Consider the following 18,272-nt stretch of genomic DNA (forward strand, 5'->3'; position numbering starts at 1 on the left):
TATTGCAAGATAAAAAGGCACTGTGTTCAGCAAATGCCAGATTAAAGGAACTACGTGCTGCAGTCGCTGGCATGAGAGCTCCTTCCACAGACTTCTTCAGATTTTCTTCAAGGAAGAATTTTTCAAGTTCATACACTTTTTTTTGGTGCAAAGGGCTAAATAAGTAAGAATCAGCCCACAAAGACTCCCCCATACATTCATTAGGTTTGAAGGACTGCTTTAGGAAAAATTTTCAAGACCATTTGTGAAAAGGGAGCCTGCCAAGGCAGCACTGGGAACAGGAAATCTCAGCTGCAACAGCCCAACCAAGCACCCACAGCCGCCTGTACACAGCTCAAACTTCAACATCCCACCTTTGATGATAAAGCCAATTAACTGCATGGGCTCGACCTCCCCGTGGAAGCACACAAGTTTAACCTTTAAGCTCCAGAAAAGGCCAAGCACATCTGTTATCTACTTTCTCCCGCATTCTTCCCCTATCTTCTACTTGCTGTTGAAAAGAGGAGCTGCAGACATTGAGGTGACAAAGTATTTTAAGAGTTCATTCCAGATACCCCTCAGAACAAGCATTCCCCCAGCCTCACCACCCTTTGTCAGCTCAAATTGGAGAGCCAGAGCCAGCAGCCCTGCGACACCGCACAGGTTGTGAGCTCAAGTCAAATTAAAAAGAGGACAGCTTAGGAAGGAGAGAAGGGAAAAAAAAAAAAGCTGCAGCAAGAGCTTTTTACCATTACACCCGTGCAGTATTTCACGCTAGATCCAGTGGGAGGTTTTCCCAAAGATATCTGCCCCAAGTCTGGTAACGCTGAGTTTACCAACAGTATTTCCCATCAGCTGCCACATCCCGAGCCCAAACGCAGACGGGTTGCCAAAAAAATTGATTTTCAAGCAGTCCTTACTGCTGCTGCACTAGATGTTGTGCTGGCGTAATACTGCTCTGTTAACCCTTTACTTTGGGGCTCAACATTTCTTCTGTTCCTGATAATTGCACCTGGAAAACTGAAACATGAAAGCTTGGCAGGGATGGAGTTGAGAAAAAGTTATTTCACTACAAATTCTTCTGGCATGTTGCACAGTGACTTTTTTTTTAGTCAGTAGTTTGAAAAAACAATCTGGAAGCAGTTTCAGAAGATGTTAAGGAAGACCCAGTTATTAAAGTAAACACAGCCATGTCACTGCGAGTCCTATTCTAACATCAAATCAAAAACGAAAAATCCAAGCAACTCAGACAGCCCTGAACCAACAAAACTCTTGCTGGCTGATGTTACTGAACGTAAAACAACATTCAGATAGCAACATCTGTCCGGCTACCCGAAGCAGCAGCAGCACCTGCAGCAGACCTTCCTTCCGTAGGAGAATGTGCGAGGCAGAGCCCTCATTATCTATATTCTGTGAGCCAAATGAGAAATCTCCTCTTTGGTACAGCAAGGCAGGCTTCTTCTATGCCTCTGACAACCTCCATATTATCAATTCCATTTCTGTAATAATTACAGTGTGGCTACAGACCACACAGAGGAGTCAGACTGTGCCTAGCCCACAGGGAACGTGTTTCTCCACCCCAGCACCCCAAGTGCAACACTCCAGGGGTACAACCTTAGCTCAAGCTGCTCTGTTTGGACACAGAAAAAGCACAAAACACTGATAAACGTAGCAATGGTCAGGTTTTTGCTGCCCCCACCACATACCTTGTGCTCCAAGGGCCCTGCCAACGCTGCTGCCTTACCAGCTTCACAGTGGGGTAGGTGATGATGGGTCCCACTGCCTGCTCCCCAGTGCCGATGGGACCAGCCTGCACCCTCCTGCCTGGAAGCAAGTCTGCTCCGGGCCCGTTCAGGAGCTCTTCCGAGTCTTTCTCCAATGACTGATACGCCTTTTATCAGTTGTCTTCCCTATCTCCTTCACTGCGCTTGGAGTTTACAATACAAACACAGCTCTGGAACACTTTGGCCAGTAATGGTCATTACGAGTTACATATTTACAGTTCAGAGCTCTTGTAAGTGCATGCAATTAAAAGCGTGTTTGTTCACTTTGAACTGCTCGCCACTAATCATCCCCAAATGGCCAAGGAAGCCGGCGTGCAGAGCAACAAACAGGCACTGCCTTCAGCAGCAGCTCGTGGCTGAGCAGCAGTTGCCACTGGAGGCAGGGCAGAAACCCAACGTGCTCCTCACCGCAGGCAACGGCCTCATTTCCCCCCTCGCTATTTGCCAGAGTTGACCTGAGAAAAGGAGAACAAAAGCTCTCTGGAGGCGTCTCTGAGCCGTGTCTTCCATCAAATGTGCTCACAGCTTTGAGCTCAGAGGCTGTGCAGCGCCACGCTGCAGCTTCCCCCCCGAGGAAGAAGAAAGAGTGAAGGAGATTCTTCCCCAAAACAAAATTTCATGTGACTAGCAAGTTAGTTCTCTATTTAGCAACAGAAAGCGATAGTCTACATACCTTCAGACTCACACTTGCAGAGGAGGAACACGTTTCACTTCATTTCACTCAAGAACATTTCAGGTACCTTAAAACCCCCCTGCAGAAAATGACCAGCATCACCTGGCAACTGCGAGGCTTTTTAAAGGCTGGAGCAGTGAAGGTCTAAGAGAGGAACGGGAAATTTCAGTGTGTGTGGTTCTGAATGGCTCAGGACAGGCAGCACAGTTAGCTACCTGCAAGAGGTCCTAAATTCAGGTAGTAAGGACAACATTTTTATGAGACAGCCAACTTTGAACAGAGGTGGACTGAAGGACCGGGGGGAAATATAACAATACTTGGGGGGAAGTCTCTGCTCCTGCCTCCCCAGCTGCCATCCCATATTCACATCAGCCTGCTGAGAAAGGCCTTCTGAAAACATTGACAGTTTTACACATAGGCTTCCAGGAAAGTAATGCAATTCCAAATAATTACGTGGAGAAATGCAATTTCTTTAAGAGCAGCAACCTCAAATCGATAGCGTTAGAAAGTTTCTGTGCTCCCAATAACATCTCCCAGGCTCAGATAAATGAGCCCAACTTCCTACCCTCTCTTCTCTGTGGCTGTTCAGCTGCCTGCAGACCCCAAGCTATGAGGCTGCCACCAGTGCAGAGCTCAGCCTGTGATGCCAAAACCTCTGAAGTGAGCCCCCCAACATCCTAGCCCCGGTCACCTCTCACCCACAGCAAGCAGCAGCAGAGCTGAGCAGACGGGTGAACCCTGGGGTGCCAAAATTCAGGTCCCAGCCCTCTGCACTGATCCACTCAACCAAGCCGTGATGCTCAGAGCTCCTCTGGTGGTTCAAAAAGGTGCTGGAATGGCTTCTAGAGGTGTAATACATGGGAACAAACAACGATCAACAGGCAGTAATACAAAGCCATGTATTGCTTCCCTTTCTCCAAAGTCATTCAGGCTAATGTAAATGATTATTACAATATAGGGCTGAGTAATGCTAAGTAGCAGTCCCAGAATGCCATTAAAAAAAAAAGATAGGACTTCTTAAAGTGTTCCTATAATACAACGTGCTCCCTCACTTTAAAGGGCTGTTCAGGGGAGAAAAGGCCCAAGGGACCTGTAAAGAGCTGCTGCTGTAGCAAGAGCTATTATCCAGGGAAAGTAGCGTCGTCTGGAGCCAAGAAAACATCTGCATTGTAAGGCTGCTTAACAATATTTAAAAAAGAAAAGTTGAAAAGAATTTGCTGCAAAACAGAGGAGATTTGGGGGGAACGCTCTGGTTTTATCAGCCACAGTTGCTCTATTTGCCTTCCAGCAACCAAGCCAGAAGCGGGTTTGGGGGATAACCAGCCAGCTAAATACAAGCAGGAGACAAAAAACAAGACCAGGGCAGCAAACCTGGACCAAAAGCAGCAGCAGCCACCTGCCACCACGTCACACTAGTCATGGGATCGAGCCACGCACCAGCAAGCACATCACGCCTCCTCTGAGAAATCATTGTGTACTGTAGGAAAATTCATTTGATGAGAGGTTTTGGAACCACACAACAGATTTTCAGAAGCAGAAAAAAGGGCAGAACTTGAATGCCATTCATATGAATTCCTTGTGAATCAACTCAGAACAAAGAAAAAGAGATCTCTGGTCTGTTTCCTAAAAGAGAAAATACAAGCACTTACAAACGCTGTGAATTCAGAGCAGGGAAGCACCAAGAAAGAAATCAAAGCATACAGAGAAATTCCTGGCACACAACAGCAACGCTGAAGAACGCTGCCATGAAGTGGAGTCACACCCCCATTTTACAATAGCTCTAATTTTAAAAGGAACACATCATCATCAGAGTTACCAGTGCATCACACACCTCTGCCTTCCTGTGAAGTCATTTAAGAAAAATACGATGGCACGATACTGAAAACATTCACTGGGGTGTACTGATTTGAGTGAGCCCATAACAACAAAAGTAACTGAATGTAGATCTCTGCCTACCCATAACTGATTTAAATTTCCATCCTGGTTTTTATTTTGGTGCCTTCCTCCCTGACAATTGGGTAGATACTCCTTCCAGCGTTGCTTTCTCACCATACACCGCCCTGCCTCTTCTCCACTGGATCCTTTTCCCCTCTCCAAACCCCTGCCCTTCCCCAAGCCTTTCATCTTCTAAAAAGCCTCCAGAATATCTTCATTTAAACCACTCAAACTAAAACTAGAGCAGGTTATTTTTGGAAAAACCTTTCTCTGAGCGGCAATCAAAGGCAAAAATTGTGGTCCCGGGCCACATTAGCTGTTTGACTGCACTCCACACAAGCGTTTAGCTGAATTACTCAAAATGGAAGGGTAACTGCAGGGTGGGCTGCTCCATCGAGCTGACTGACCAGACGTTTCCACTGAAACATGGCCGTAATTAAAGCAATTTCCATCTAAAGAGAGCAGCACCCTGAGAGCTGTGATGTCTACCGGACTAAATAAAGCCCCACCAAATTCCACAACACTGGAAAGGCAGCAAAATTCTGCTCTTTCCATCTCAAAACAAGGGGGAAAATTGTACAAAGTTACCACAAAGAGCAATAAAAATTAGCAGGCCACGTGTTTGGTTGCCCACTGTTTTAAAAGACTTACACAGGCATCCAGACAAGTGAGCTTTCTGTCAAGAGAACCCGTCTTTCATTTCAGACAGTCTCATTTTCTCTGAGCAGCAGCTTATTTTGCTTAATGACAGCGCAGACATCCGAATTTTCTTCCCGACAAAGCCTCTCCTCCCAGCACAGAAGCACTGTTGTAATCAGGAGATGAAGAGTGCTCATTCGTGTGTGAAACGCAGGCTTGATCTCTGCCTCGTATTAGAGGCTGCCTCCAGCAAACGGTCAGCATATTCCTCATAATTTCGTAATACTTAACAACTGTAATGTATTAAATTACATCTCACTTCCTTTAGTGCATTTACAGAATAGGGTAACAGACGCTTAGTACTTTAAGTAGTAAAACCTACCTAGAGGAAGCGTGCCCTTCGATCTCCACTCGTGAGCTCCACGTGCAGGTTGTGCTATGAGGCAGCAGCAACAGCAGCCCAAAAGCAAACAGCATGGTGAGCAAGAAGGAACAAGTTGTGAGACAGGTGGGCTGTTTGAATACGAGCTCACCTGCAGTAAGGCAGTGCAATGCTTTGTTACCTTTCTACATCCCATGCTAAAGATCTCAAACCACGTGTTAAAAGCTATTTGCCAAGGGGGTCTGTGTCTCAGTGGTCGTATGGTAAAATTTTAAGTGATAAAGAAGCAAAGCTGGCCGTGTTGGGATCTGACTTCCAGCACAGCTGCACCCCAAAACCTTGTAGATATCCCTAAAGACAGCCAGCTTGCCCCAGCCCCGGCAGATCTGCAGTGACCTTTGGTGCAGGCTATTCCCCTAAGACCCAGAAAACAAAGCATCCACCTACCTCCTCCCCTCTATTTCGTCTCTACCACTTAAAAACAAACCCTACACTGCCCTTGCATACAGGTATCACAGCCAATGTCGGTACCCCAAGTCCCTGACTTTATCTCCTCGCCTCTTCAAATAGTAAGAACTCGAATCACCCTTTAATATTAAGGCACGATTCCCTTGTTCCACATGTAATGTACAATTGTAACGATTTCATTTTAATCAAAGGGCCAGCTTCCTCCCACACCGCCATCAGCCAAGGCTGAACGTGTAGGATAGTAACGGCAGTGACCAGCTAATTAGGAAATAGTCCATCATGAGGTTTGTGTGGTTCCTGCTTGAGTAACAGCAAAGAAAATTAGAAGATGTAGGTTGTCTGAACACGGGGCCATCAGGCAGAACAGATCAGCAAACGAAGACCATTGCTTGCAGTCATTTTGGAATGGTAAGTTCAAAAGGAGCAGTGCTTCTCCAGTACCAGCAGCTCCTGCTTCAACTGCCCTTGCACAGCTGGCAGCTCCAGCCATCAACATGCATGCACAAGGGAGAAGAATCCACTACGGACACCACAATTACCTATTTTTGTATTCTTCAGTCAGACCACAGTAAGATTGTTTTTAGTTATATCCATCAAATATCAAAAATTACCGGAGCAGGATATTTGAAAGGTCAGCCGACTTCTGAACCTGCTTTTCCAAAGCGTTTCAAAGCCTTGAGATGAGTTCTCTGAATTCAGCATGCTCCAGAGACAGCAGCAGGCAACAATACCTTACGGACCTATAACCTGCAGTAAATGAACTGATTATGACTCAATTATTGAAATTTTTAAAAACCTTTCGAATTCTCTGTTAGGTATTTTCTGCCCAGCAGCAACTTCGTTGCCACGGAGCAGCATCCAATCTCATCTGCATTTAGTTTAACGAAGTGGCTGCCAAAACAGCCCCCGAGCTCCTCTCACCCCCAAAAACCACAGGAAGGGAACAGCAGCAGTCCTGCAGCCGCCGGCTCCTTCTTTCAGTATTTCTCATCAGCACCGCTGCGGGTGATGCACTGGGTGAGTCAGTGAGAAGGCAGGTGTGCACAGGACCCCAAAATGCCCACGCTGGCTCTGCTGAGGTTGGGCAAGGCCGAGCCCGACGTGCAGGTGCAGCAGCAGCTACCACCTGCACCGCCACGCGCTTCTCGGCACGTCCACGCGGGCAAACCCCGGCTGCTTGTAGACCACGTTCAACAGCTCGGGGAGCTCCAACCCAGTGCTGCTCCTGCCGGTTTCGCAGTGCACATCACTACCAGGTTTCTATTTACTCAACAGCATCTGACACGACTTCTCACCCTGCAAGCTCGCAGGTGGTTTTTCCCTCAAGCCTTACTCACATTTCTGGAAGTCAGGGAGCGAGCTTGTCTGCTTTTTCCCCTCCTCCTTTCAAGCCTCCTCCTTTAAGTGTAAAAAATTCCCTTTCTCCATAACCACGTTACTGCTCCTGGGCAATCGGATTTCTCCTCAGATCCGAAGCACCACACGTTCAGTGCTGTGCATTATGGTTCAAATTATCAGCAGCCGCCCCTTGCTGCACGAAGAATTGCATCAGCAGCCTGCTGGCCACCGCTAATAAATCCACTTGGAAAGCAGTTCATAACTGGCTGCATCTTTCATGAGAAAAGGATGAAAATATTAAGAAACACTCCGAGTGATTAGTCTGCTTCTAATCTAAAACAAGAAGAAGTGTTTTAAGGCTGCGTGAAATAACTTCTGACTTTGGTCATGCTTTAGACATTAATTTCTACTTCCAGTACTCTCAGTGCAGACTCTTAACTATTGTATGACTGAAGTGACGGCATCTAATGTAACAGGATGAGGCAATATAGTTGGATTAATGTATTTAGGTCTGATCTTGTAAGCTGCTGAGCACAGTGATTTGCAAAATTAGACCATAAACCATTAAGTGTAGAATAACTGAAGCAAACCCTTATTAAGCCACAGAAGAACGTGTTGCCCTTGTTCACATTACCGCCACATCTCATCATTTGCCACCACCAGCAGCCGGGAGATGGCAGATCACACCCTCCCTAAATCTGGAGGTGCTCATCCTTCGCGTACTGAACAACAGCGTCACGAAAATAAGAGTCCAGAAACACTGAAAGAGAAGAATGAGGATGTGAAAATTTAAAAACTCCGTAATTATATGCTAACACCCCATGACATGCAAATTAAGAGCACACGAGCCATGCATCATACTGAGAAGACTTGCAAAATGGAGGTTGGTTTTTTCCCCTCCACATGAAGAGGTATGAAATTCCCAACTCTTATTTTCAGCGTGAGGTTTTAAGGTTAGACACCATCAAGAGATCCAAAACAACATCAGGTCACAAACTGTCCTTCTGCAGCCTGTGCCGGACGGGACACTAGGCTGAGCAGAGCTCCCTAAGCTGCTCACGGTGGTGTTTAATCCATCTGTGACCAGGGCACGCTTTTCAGACCTCCTTTATTCCACAATAACAAACTAAGAGCATCATATTCTCACTGTTCTTCCCAACAAAACCTTGGTGATCCTTTGTCGTACTGTCCTTGGTTCCCAAATCACGGTATTTATTACAGATGTTACAAAACCAAGTTATTTGTGCCAGCCTGCCTTGGAGGACTTGCACCTCTGAAGCTTCCATCACTCGGTGCAGCCGAGCAGGAGCAGCCTGACAAGCAGGAGCTCAGAAACCATCCTCCACGTCCCAAAGTGCTCTCCTGCAACACCGCCCCAGCCAGGATCTGGCTTCAGAGCCACACTTACAGAACACTGCAGAAGCAATCGCACCAAGCACCAGCAATTGGGACCCAATTAAATCCATCCAGCACCTCGGGGATCAGCCTGTTTTCTCCAGCAGTCCTGCAGCCTCTCCCCCGGGATAACAGATACAGCTTAGGGGAGATTTATTACCTGCCAACGAGCTCCCAACATGCACTGAATTATCGTCTGGCCTGTGAGTCAGAATGAGTCCCGGTACTAGCAGGCATGTCAAGAACTCTTCTGCACCTATTCTGAATAAAGAATCTGAAACAAGTTTTTGTGGATAGCACTTGAGTATCACATGCACTGATAGGCCAAGAAAGAGCAAGAGAAACTCGTACAGAAGGACGTTCATCAAGCCCTCAGCCCAAGGGGGAAGTGAAAACCTTTTCAGGATTTTACAGTGGCGCCACGCATATTTCTCTTTCCTCTTTACTTCCTAGATGGGCATAACTTAATCCATGCTGTTCAGAGTTTTAAAAGCTCCAGAAAGTACTGGCCTCTTGGGGAAAACAAAAACCATGTACTCTCTCCCAGAACAAAACAAAAAAACAAAGCAAGAACTCAGAGAGGAAGAAACACTATAAACTCCAGACAAAACAACCATTTTCTGTGCATATTGAGACCTATGTTTCGATATAAAAATCAACTGAAGAAATCACATGCACAATTTAGGCTGTAAGAGACAGGAAAAGGTTTTAAACAAGATAACCATGGGAAAAGTTTATCTTATTCATCAGCTATCCACACAGGACTCAATCACTTGTTTATCTACTTAAGAAAAGCAGATACACTGCAGAACTTGCACAGAAAACACTCAAACCAAGCTGGAGCTGCTGGCACATTTCAAACACACAGACTGCATTAAAAATCCAGTTTTGAAGCAAGTGACACCAGCGGTTATGAAGCATGCCTGGCCTGGCTGGAGGCCCCTCGAACTCAGATATCCGTGAGAGCAATGCACAAACCACATGGCAGAACCTCACATTTAATATTTGAGGGGTATTTCAGCCGCATCAGCAGTCTCCAGGAACCTTCATAAAGATGTAAGAGCACAGAAGAAGGGAGCCTCGTGTCCGGCATGCTCTTCAGCTGGCAGCTGAATAACTGAAGTGTTCTGAGGCAGCCCAGCAAGGACTTCATTTTTCAACTTCAATAGAAGCGTGCGACAGAAGCCTAAGATATCAATTTAGCTTAGAGTCACGGCGCTGTGCTATCAGAGAGCCCTTGTGCAGCATTTTGGACACGCTGCAGCACCTGCACAGTGCTGAGATCCAGCGGGACGCTCCTGTGACCGCCGCAGTGCCCGGGAAACTGAGGTCAGCACCAGATCGCCCCGCGGCACCGCGCAGGTCGCATGGAGAGGAAAACGGCCTCAGGATTTCATTAGCCTGACAGACAGCGTTTGTAAGTTGTCCCCAACAACTCCCTCTATTGAAATGAGCAGAGAGATAAGTACCGAGCAAAGGTTCTGCTGTCAGGAGTGTTGTAGTGCTCTTGAAATTCTAATCCGCTGCTGAATTCCCACATGAGCATAAATATAACTATCTTGTTCCTTCACCTCTGGCACCTCACATACCACAGCTTGTCTTCAGAAGGAAACCACTCAGCCCTAAGCATGGATTCCATAAAACATTATGACAAAATACAACTTTATACAGCAGCATTTGGAAAAAAAAAGTCAAGCTCGGTAAGTTAAACATACATCCCTGCACTGTTCCAATTTACATTGCTGTCTCCATGTTTTAAAACCCAGCAGGACTGCTTTTAGCAACTCCATAAAGGTCACACATCCTTCTAGGGGAAACTGCACATCCTCCAGGCCCCCAGATAAAGGCTCTAAACCAGCAAAGAGGGGGACACAGTGCAGGAGGTTACTGCTGGCACCTGCCCACCCTCGGGGAAAAGGACTCCAAGCGGTGCCATTGCTCAGGGCATGCTGTTAGATGCCAGGAAATCAGCAGCAACCCCATGACGAGCTGAACCAGCCCTCTGGCAAGGAGGGGACTGGTAAAAGGTGCACAGGCAACACACACAATCCCAAGGTAAGCCGCTCCTAGCTGTGCTTTAGAGACCACAGCTCTGCCTATTTTCAACATAAACAATCTTTTGGTCACAAATTCTATCGCTCGGAGCTGCCAGTTTCGTTTGTGCACAAGCCAAATTAGGCTATGTTTAAAAAAAAAATTAAGAATTCAGATTGATATTGAAGCATTTGATCATGGGCTGCCTAAATTAAAAACAGAGCATCACAAAGGCTTCCTTCCAAACCCCACCTCTCCCGAGGTCGGGGCTGCAGGGCAGTGCCCTGCCACCAGCTGCCGGAGCTCTGCTCGGGCGCACCCACCAGCTCCACGCATGAAAGGCCTCTTTCAATTCCGACCAGGACGCACTTCGCATTCCCCTAGCAACAGTGGCACGTCCTACTGTAAAGAGAACAGACCCAAGGTGAAATATTATCAAGAACTGAGAAACCTCACAGAAACCTACACAAACAGATGGCATAATTTGTTTTTTTAAATGCTATTTAGCATTTACAGCTGGAAGTGACAAATATCTAACGTGCTTTGAATATGTAAATTATAAGAACAACACAAAAGAGGACAATGCAATTCCTTTTAAAGACAGGCAGTCATAATGTTGAAACAGACTGCAACCAATTTTCATACACTATTCATAATTACTTTATTACACTGTGAAAGGGTAATCAGTTTCCAAATGATCTAATAACCTTGGGCTGCTCTTAACTCTTTTATATCAGTCTTAACTACAAACAGGCTGGGTCTGCAGCTTGAAGTCAGTTACAATACTCGAATATTAAGCACGAGGGTTCGACGTGTTCCTCCTCACACCCGCTCCGCCAAACCAGCATACAAGATTACCTGGGAGCATTCAGCTAATCAGCAACAACTGCTACAGCAAAAAAATCCATTCCCGGCTCTGATCTCGAAGGAATAGCTTTATTATCAGGAAAGGGAAATCTGATTTTTGGCTCCTTTGTTAGATTTCAATAGGAAACGGAGCAAATACACTGTGTTTTGAGTGCCTGCAAAAAGTCAATTCTACGGGGGGCTGTTAGCACATCCCGTAAGGATGGGGGATTTTTTTCTTCCCCCAGTGCTCGAGCTGAACTGAGTCGTGCTCTGGCTCAGTCATTTCCATATCATCTTGCAATTTAACCACCTGCTGAGGCCGCTTTTAGTCACCAGCCACTGACTAAACCCCAGAAACTGCCCGACACGGAAAGATGCAATGAGCTTGAGTCCAAGCTGTGCTTGGTTTAAATGCCTCCCCCCCCCGCTGGGTGCCTTCCCAAGCCACGCACCCCAGGGAGGGAAGCTGGCAGGAGCAAAAGGCTGTGAACTTCCCAAGGTCAGCGGAAGTAACAATCAGCTCTGCCCGAGGTAAATATATTAATTTTGCAGACGATAAGATTAGGAGGCTGAAACCCCCACGGTCACGAACGAGAGAACCTAGAGCTACACCACCAGGATTACATTTCTGAACTTTTTGCTGCTTTTTACAACCTAGATGGATGAGGAATGACAGAACTATGGATTAAAACATCCAGTGCAATGGCTACACTCGGCACTTCTGCCAGTTCCCAACAACTATCAAAACACAGAGGCCCTGACCTCCTGAAACAAGATTAGCACACGCACAAAACCTGACATTCACACCATGAAAGGCTTGAAATTTTAACCATATACACAGAAATGTAAGTTTGTCAGACCCCAGAGGCTGCAGAAACAGTGACTGCCTATTACCCGAATCTCAGCTTTATCTCCAAAGCAAGTCATTTTGATCTCTCTAAACAAGCAAGTTCACAAAGAAAGCGTTGCCAAAACCAAAGCGTCGCCGGTTTTGAATGTTTTGAGAAAATTCAAATCAGCACCTAAGAAAAAAACGTGTTACGTGCACAGAAGTGGTGCTACAGCTGCAACAGTGCAGCTACACCAAGTTTGGTTGGGTTTCATGCAAGATTTACCTAGCAGACAGCTTTTCAGTGAAGTTATTTTAAAATGAGACCAACTAGAAAACCTGCATATATTTAACTAGGAACAAATATTTCTGCATTCCAGGATTGCTATTCCACACTTGCTATTGCCCAATCAAGCCAAGTCTCTTTCAAAATGTGCTGTTACTTCCCCAAGAGCAAGCGTGCAGCTCTGCTGTCAGCACTGCCTTTACAGCCACCATTAATTTCATGCTTTTGCTAACACCAGGGAAAGCCAGAACTGCAAACCCACCACACCAAGACCACGTGGTTATAAGAAAACTTACACATCGCAATCAAATATTATTTATTCCAGTAGCCGGGTGTTTATCCAATCACTACGGCCTCTTCTTGGCAAAACTTGACCAAAACAGTTTCCTAAGGAAGGCCAGCTTGTTTTAATCATTTACATTTTTCACCGCTATTTGTTCTCACTTTGCATCCAAAGGTCACAACTCAAACCAACTCCCCAGGCAAGCTTTGGAGTAAATATTATTTTTGTCCTTTCTTCTGGAAAGAATTTCACCTTTGTTAGGAAAGTTGAAGTATAAAAAACACATTTCCCTTTGATCCTTTTCAAGATGTTTCACGACACTTTTCATAAACAGAGCTAACTCGATTATAGGAAGTTTCTCATGGGTCCTATTCCTCTGTTGCCTAATTCAGTGTGTTACAGCGATGTGGGCTGTTGCTTTCTTTAGCAGGGGCTGATAAAATACTCTGAGAGGAGGCCCAGAGAGATGTGGGATCAGGGACCTACACAACCTTTGTCTCATGCATCAGAACCACTCTCGCTGCCCCTTGGAGCAGACACTTGCAGAGCCACACGCTGTGCTCTGCAGGCAAAGACGAACAACTTGAAACAGATCCACGCAACTGAACATTAGACATTCACATCAGATTATCAGGAAGCCTTCTAATTTGGGAACAGTGATTACGATAGCATCTCTTATTTACACTTTAAATGGAAAAAAAAAAAAAAAAGCAATTCAATGTTCCTACAGTCATTTACTGATCTGAGCCTTACCCCACCGGCTGTACGCAGTTTCTGCTCCCTAACACCGAGGAAGCAGTGCCAGTTCTACCTGCTCCTCTGGAGCTCTTCGCTAGGAGCCAAGGAAGCCAAATCCCTACAACCCTCACACACCTGAAAAAGAATTGTCCAACACACTTGTACCTGAGCTCCTGAGCTGTTTCTGCTTTCTGCAGAGGGTATTCAACCCAACTAAAATTATTACTGAGCCAAACCATGGTGGTTCAAAGCCGCATCCCACTTACAATCTAGGTATCCTGCTGTGGGGCCGAGCGTAATGATGACCACCAGAGACATAAGGCCAACAGCTGGGACTGCAACAACTCCAGCCGCCGTGTTTTAATCCACTCGTCTGTCAGAGGCTGGGCTCATGCTGCAAAGGAATATCCTTAATTTGAAAGCCCCTGGGGGGAAAACAGCACTGCATGCATGATGATTGTCTCAACACGATATCTATTTCTGCACCCTCTGTCTCCATAATTGTTTTGGTGTTTTGAAACCAGCGGTGGATGTCAGGTGTACACCGGCAGCGTGTACAAACAAATGTCAGAACTACTGGTTTTCAGTGTTTTACAGGCTGATTTTACTCCTCATTCAGCATATGGAGTGTTCTCACAACTTCTCTGTACCTGCTGGAAGTCCCAAAATGAGGACTGCTGAACTTACGCACGCTGACCTGACATCCAGGGGCAAACCCATGAAGCCCCACGCTCTTTAAAGACCAGAACATCAGCCAAGTCTCTAAAAGAGACCTCTCAGAAAAGCTACAGCACCCTGTTACCAAGATGAAACAAAGTTACTGAAAGGGGGCTTTTTGTGCCCATAAACCTCAACCACATCTAACCTAAGCAGCTCATCTTGGCTATCAAAACCGGCTGTCTGGACTACACGCTGCCTGTCAGGCTGGATTTGCAGTCGGTGCCAGTCCGCTGAGGTCTAAATTGCAGCAGTAGGAGACTAATCTTGGGTGCCAAAGGGGACTGGCTTTGTTTCTGTAGGTGTTTTTTTTCCAGATGGAGAGCACAGCAACCCTTGAAGTGCTTCACCTCCACGGAGGTCACCCCCCATGGCAGCAACTCGCAGCACAAACCCCACAAAACCCGCGCTGGCCCTGGGAGACGATGGCCAGCACTGCCCCCGGCCACGCCATGGGCTGAGGAAGGTCACGCTGCCTGACCACAAGGAGGCTTAGCATTAGTTTAATAATAAATGGCTTGTTTTCCTTTCCCCACATGCAAAATCAAAACAAAAGCCCTCTCACAGATGAGCTATTACCCACTCCCATCGGGAAACAAAAGCCCCATCTCGTCACAGCTACATAAATAAAAGAAAGCCAGAGAGGGGCTGGGAGACGCACCAAGAGACTCTACAACCTGTAGTAAAACTGCCGACAGGCACCGCTTTCTGACAGAACAGCTGTGTACAGCATTATGGTAATTAAAATTAAAGGCTCATCCACTTAACACACAGGCAATTCCCTGAACCTCACTGACAAAGCGAAGGAACCATTTCCTTGGGAGGCACAATCACACACAACTTGAACAAGTTGCCTGCTTCTAGCAAAGGCCGCAGCACAAAGAAGATAGAAAGCACTTGAGAAACAGCCGGGGCTATTTTAAGTAAAACAAAGCACTATCAACTATAAAACACACAAAGGAAGCGGTAGGATAGATTACGTCAGCCCTCGCCTCAATTCATAAATCCTGACCGCAAAACAAGACAAAATCTCAACTGCCTTTCTCTGGAAACCTGCTCAGGGAGAATACACACGGTTTAAGTCCTAAAATACGCTATTGACCACCGCTCGCTGATGCATCACTTTCAAACAGCCACAGGGGGGGGAAAAATGGTGTAATCCTAGTCCATTCTATCCTGCAGCCAGATCAAATAGCACTTGGAGAAGTGCCTGCCAAGCACCAGCCTGCCAGAGCACAACAAGCGCTCAAGTGCTCCGCACTCAAAACCACCTTTCACTGCTCCCAGAGATCTTTATAAAAATAGTTTAAACACTACTAAATTACCGGGTTGGAAAAACAAATAAAAGCGTTTAAACGCTGCTCCCACACAATTCTCAACTCGCTGTTAAGCATCTAAAATGTCTGTCTTGTGATATTTACTAGGCACTATAAGTACTCAAAAATGCAATCGCCTGTAAGAACAAAAACTGACAAAAATGCAGAGTTGGTTGCGCGTCTGGAACTAATTGCCTGCAGATTAATGGCTTTACATTGGAATAGTGTTCCTCTGTCTGTAGGGCTTTAAATCCTGTTTACTTTCAACTTGGAGTTCCCAGAAGAACCATACTGGTGGAGCACGAATGTTTCAGGCTGCACCACGCCGCCTTTCTCAACTTTCCTCTTTTTCATACCGATTTTGAGCTTCTCCTCGCCCGGCGGCGCTTCCAGACACGGAAAGGAGGCTGGGAGGAGGCCGATGGGTCTCCAGAGGAGCCCAAACCCACCGTGGCCTCGCAGCACCTCGAAGCGCCGGTGGAGAAGTCACAGCCTGCGCCTGAGCCCTCGGTGATGGGCAGGCACTCCATGGGGTGAGCTTCCCGTCCGGATGAGCCAAATGTGATCCTTTATCTTCTTACCGCGCCTGCTCAAAGTTAAAATTAAGCGCAGGATGCCTGTTTAGCCCAGCTGCTTGTATTTAGGGCACAGAAGCCCAGCGTTTGGCACGGAGAGCTGCCCTGTGTCCCAACGCATCCCCACCTCCTCCGGCCAGCCTCACCTACCCACTTGGCGCAACTTTTTCAGGAGCGGGCCAGAAAGACAAGACAACACCCCAAAAACCCAAACCAGCAACAACAAAAGCACCAAACCCCACATGAGAACTGCCAAGAGGGACAGGAGACGAGGAGCTGGCAGCGGGGACGCGAGGTGGGCGCACCCCCTACCCCAAACAGCACCCGGGGCACCGCCGCCCCCACAGCCCCTCACTCACCTCAGCGGCGGGGTCGAGCCGAAGAAGAGGAGGAAGAAGAGGAAGAGGAGGAGGCAGCGAGGAGCAGCCGCAGCTGGCGAACAAAAGGAGGCCCCCTCCCTCCTCGCCGCCCAGCTGCGAGGCCGGGGCGAGGAGCGAGGAGCGGCGCCCCCCTCCCCGGGCTCCCCCCTTTCCTTCCCTCAGCCGCCCCCTCACGGCGCTGCCGCCGCCGCCACAGCCACCGGGCCCGGCCCCCGCTCGGCGGCGGCAGGAGGCGGGCACGGCCCCGGCGAGGCGGAGCGGAGCGGGGGAAAACCCGGCGCGGAGCCCGGCCCCAAACCACCCATGAGGGGGGAAGGAGGAAGCAGGGAGCCGGGGGGAGCGAGGGGATGGGGGTAGAGGGGGCTGAGGGGGGAGATGAGGCGGTGAGGGGGGTCTAGGGGGGAGTTGGGGGGGGTTAGGGGAGGTGTAAGGGGGTCTAGGGGGTGTAAGAGGGGGTAGGAGGTGTAAGGGTTTTTTTTGAAGGGGTCTGAGGAGGTGTAGGGGGGTTAAGGGGAGCTTAAGGGGGTCTGGGGGAACCTAAGGGGACAGTTTAAGGGGAATTAGGGGCTATTAGAGGTTGTAGTGGGGGTGTGGAGGGGGCTAGCGGGGCCTAAGAGGTTGTAGTGGGGGTCTGGGGAGGATCTAGGGGGTCTAAGGGGTACAGTGGGGGTGTAGAGGAGGTCTGGGAGGGGGTGAAATGGGGGTAAGGGGGGTCCAGAGGGGTCCCCCAAGAAGCAGAGGTGCCTCGCCCAGGCCCCCCTCACACAGGTTTGCAGGAGCCGTGTTCCTGAGGAGCCTGCCTCCCTCCAGCCCTCCCCGCTCCCCAGCAGCAAGAGGAATTCGTCTGCTCAGCAAAACCTCTTCCTTTTAATTGTACTTAATCGGCCATATTTTTTTTTTTATTTTTTTATTTTTTTAAATAACGGGTGTTTACCTCTAGCCGCGTGTCTGCCCGCACGACACCGAGGAGCCTTTCGGCTGGTAGCACCAGCTCTGGTTTAGGGCAGAGCCTCGCTATTGCCATCGCAGAGTAAAATGCAAAACAAGCCAGCAATGTGATTTATTACCTGAGGGTAATGAATGAACCAGGGCACGCTGCTGCCCTGCCGAGCGCATCCGCTCCCCAGTCCCGCAGTAGTATTTTAACTTACAGAAAGGGAGAAAGCAAGGTTCACAGAACCACTTAATTTGAGCAACACTCTCAAGTGCTGTCTGCTAAGTGATTTTTTTTTTTTTTCCTGATGCTGTTTGTTATTTGTAGCTGTGTTTCCCCTCCCTTTATCCATAGGCATGCCTCGTGTTTTGTACAAGGAGTCCTTCAGGAGACAAAGGTCCAGCTTCAAAATTATGCTGTACTTTCTGGAAATTGCTACCTGAAACCACTAACACAGCTGAAGCACGAGTAGCTGATTAATTCTAATGCCCTTGCCACCTTGCAAGACTGCTATGATCGATACAAATTGAAAATGGTGTGCAGCACGAGCTTCGCTCCCGCAATATCCATTGTACAACAGCTTCTCAGCTGGAGCCTGGGCTGGAAAGGCAAACGGCTTCAAAATAAGCCTCATAACCAAGTAGCTGTGTGATAGCTCCAAACCTGCCAGAGCTGAAATTCAATCCTCAAGTCAGCACAAAGCAACCACTGCATTTATCCTCACTTCAATTTTCTAAT

The 18,272-nt window shown here is 47.6% G+C and overlaps 1 protein-coding gene across 4 annotated transcripts in view; it reads right to left on the bottom strand.

Annotated features, from left to right (window-relative positions):
* Nucleotides 1-18,272, bottom strand: part of RERE (arginine-glutamic acid dipeptide repeats) — a 222,880-nt gene that overhangs the window by 157,363 nt on the left and 47,245 nt on the right. The window contains exon 1 of one of the 4 annotated variants that reach the window (XM_084300170.1): nt 6,472-6,592. The exons of the other annotated variants lie outside the window; for them this stretch is intronic. The gene's annotated coding sequence lies outside the window, so the exon portion shown is untranslated. Of the gene's footprint in view, nt 1-6,471; nt 6,593-18,272 lie in introns of those variants that run through there. 4 annotated transcript variants of the gene reach the window in all.

This window comes from Netta rufina (assembly GCF_964035555.1).
Source record: "Netta rufina genome assembly, chromosome: 22".
In the NCBI taxonomy this organism is placed as follows: Eukaryota; Metazoa; Chordata; class Aves; order Anseriformes; family Anatidae; genus Netta; species Netta rufina.